The sequence below is a fragment of the Anabrus simplex genome, chromosome 13 (genome assembly GCF_040414725.1).
Source record: "Anabrus simplex isolate iqAnaSimp1 chromosome 13, ASM4041472v1, whole genome shotgun sequence".
NCBI classification, from domain to species: domain Eukaryota; kingdom Metazoa; phylum Arthropoda; class Insecta; order Orthoptera; family Tettigoniidae; genus Anabrus; species Anabrus simplex.
The window spans coordinates 91,218,886-91,222,349 of NC_090277.1; the positions used below are offsets into that span (position 1 = coordinate 91,218,886).

The window sequence follows — 3,464 nt, forward strand, 5'->3', positions numbered from 1 at the left end:
CAACGCTTCGTCGGATTCTCACTCTGGTTTTAATTTCACGACCGATCGGAGGTTGAAAAAATGTAGCCCTCGTAAATTGGTCAGTAGGAAGTGTCATCTAGCGTGTCCTTCCGTAATGTAGCGAGAGTAACATAACTTGCAGGGGTACTGATAGTTCGGATCCCTAATATTTATGCAAATATCAAAGCAGAATTGTTGACTGGGTTAGAGTATACTTGTTATTCGCTTTTGTAAGTTTGCAAACTTATAAAATCTTAAACATCCAGGCTTTGCTGATTCGTTTCTAACCATATTTAGTAATTTATTTAATATGAATATTTTGATTTCGGAGACCGTCCTTCCTAAATTTCCATTTCTACTTTGAATATTCATAAGAGTTGTTATTCTTCAGAGGAATACATTTTCTGTTAAATTACTATGGAGTGAGGGGGAGGGGATATGTTTAGGGTGACAATGAAGATAATACAGCTCTGAAATTCTTTATTTTCTTTCACTTTTATTGGACAAATGATTTTTGGTGATTTACAAAAATATGGAATGTTACAATATTTTTGTTTTAATTTTTAATACAAAAAGAGGGCAGTGTACAATATCGTTAATATATATGTATATTTAGAGCCACAGAACAATACAATTCGTTTGGATAACTTCCAACAGTCATTTTTATGGGAAATTTTAAATTAATTATTAAAAAAGAAACTTCCACATTTCATACCTTTTTGAATTGTACCGAAAGAGAAATCATTGTGAAATACATAAACTTTGAGCAAATCATAAGGGCGTTGAAAATTGCCATGTAATATGTTGTAAAATTAATTAAATAATCGAACTGCAAAGATTTTAAAATCACTCACACGAACATTCATACACAATAATATTCTTCACAACACGTTCAAAATTAACGATGAATTTGTTAAATAATATAGCCATCTTCAAAAGGCACGAACATTTAAACAAACCGTACGTACCTTATACCGCATATCTTCCAATATACTCTGTATTTTCTAACAAATAATATACACAATTCTTTAATTATAAATAAAAGATTCATAATTTATCTTTGGAGAAATATTATGCCATCGTAGATAATCCAATTACTTTAAGGGAATATATGACTAGCGAGAGGTATTTTTAATGTCCTGATAGATAAAGTTCCAATATTCTTGATCCCATTGGACGAAGGTCCTATATTTCTCACACAACCGTAAAGTCAAATGATCAGGATAATAAACAAGAGCAGTTCTTTTGAAACACCTGTGATGTATGAAACATCTTCCTACTGTACTGTTGTGTGGGCTGAAGCGTTCCGATTAGTTGTTGAAGGAAAGTAATTTAATGTATAATCAATATAAATAAAGTTGTAGAGAGTCCGCTGTCTGTAATGTCGTTTGATTAACCAATTTTCCAGATATAAATCAGTTTCAGGTCAACGCAAGATCGTATCAGTGGTTTTATTTTCGTATCTGTCTGTTTCTTCCACCATCACGGCGAAACGGCTGGATACATCTCGACCAAAGTTCATATTAAGAGTATACTCATCTCGGGTAAGGTTTTGATATGCATAGGATTTAAAAATATCTAAATAAATGGGGTGTTTATGGGAAAAACAGAACAGTTTTCTTCCATCTTCTCTTATAGTATTGATTTTCTGTAAAAGGCGTGAACTATACGTGTTTTTGTATAATTGGTGGCTAAACGGCAAGTCGTATTTCCAAACAGATAGCACAATCGCCATCCAGTTGGGAGAGTTTTACAACTTGGTTCCTATTACTTATCGTCGTGCTTCAATTGTTGACACGTTATATAGCGTTACATTTGTCTATTACTTAGGTATAATCAGATCTCTTCAACTCGATTGTGACTGGTATTAAGAAAAGGGGCCTGTCTTTAAAATGAAAACTCTCCATCTCTATTGAAAATGGCAGTTGCCTAGTGAGAGTGCCGTTATAGCAGAAACTCCCGAACTCGATTTTGATCGGCAGCAGGAAATGTGGCCTGCCATTATCCTCGAAATCTCTCCAATGCCTATCTTACATTCGGAAACGACGTATGGCGTTCTCCCTGTTTTGTTTCTCGGATAATGCTAAGAGACATGCAATTTAATATAATCTTACTCACTGCCTTTACAGTAATTTACGGAGAAATCCGTATACAATGTTCAATACCGTAGCGAAGCACGGGTACATTTGCTACTGTTGGAATAGTTTCTAAATTTTCCTTATTTTTAAAAAATAATTGGAGCAGAGTGGTGGTGCGTGTGATCACCCTGCGGTTATGGAGTCAAAATCTGCGTTCGGGAAACGGGTGGATTCGAACCCAATCATCGGCTGTCCTGAGAATGGTTTTCTGTACTTCCCCATTTTCACTTCTAGGCGAATGCTTGAACAGTTACTCTTTGTAGGCCACAGCCAATTCCTTCTAGGTGGCCCACCCCTCCCCTTCAGGAGGGGAATAAAAACTTTTCATGGTGATGATACTTCCACTTCCTTATCCAATTTCATTCACCATCAAATATTTCATCTTCATTGCGTCAGGAGGGGCACACGGCCGTAAAATATTCTATATAATTTCATCTCACCTCATCTCCGACCCCGTATCAAAAAACGGGACTAACAGACAATTTGTTTAGAACTTGCTGCGCCAAGACAGATATTAAGAAGCCCAGGAAAGAAACGAGTTGCTAAAAAGACGGGGTAAATAAATCTAAGTACTGGTTTACCTATGTCGTGTGACATTCCATGAGAATGTTTTATGGCCGATACCACGTATGGAAAGGAAGAAAGTAGCTAATCATAAATATCGTGTTTGATGGAGAGATTGGATAAGAAATGAACCATTTTGCTGAGATGAGAACGATGTAGCGATATTTTACGCGAGGACTGGGCACACTCAACTCTTGCTTAGATTTCTCGACTGGGGTAAGACGCAACGAGCGACAGAATGTCTATAACAAACACAAGAGAATACTTGCAGCTTGAAAGAGTTACTTAGAAGTGGAGAAGATACACAGAATAAGTTAGCTTCGACTGATGCATCTTATTGTTTAGATTATGGATCTGATATTACGTCATGCAATCTTTATGCACATGTTGAATGCACCGGTTCTCGTCCGATCACCGCAGTTAAGCAACATTGGGCGTGGTCAGTACTTGGATGGGTGACCGCTTGGGAACACCTCGTGCCGTTGGCGCAATTCCCTTTACCGAGATCGATAGCTGCAGTTGCTTAAATGCGGCCAGTATCCAGTATTCAGGTGATAGTAGGTTCGAACCCCACTGTCGGCAGCCCAGATGATGGTTTTCCGTGGTTTCCCATATTCACACCAGGGGCTGTACCTTAAGGCCACGGTCACTTCCTCCTAGCCCTTCCCTGTCCGATCGTCGCCATAAGACCTCTCTGTGTCGGTGCGACGTAAAGCAACTAGCAAAAAAAGAGAGATAGAGAGAGCGAGCGAGCATTTTTCG

General features: G+C 37.9%; 1 pseudogene; it reads left to right on the top strand.

Moving 5' to 3' along the window:
- Nucleotides 1–3,070: 3,070 nt before the first annotated feature.
- LOC137502954 (5S ribosomal RNA) lies at nt 3,071–3,190 on the top strand (annotated as a pseudogene).
- Nucleotides 3,191–3,464: the final 274 nt, after the last annotated feature.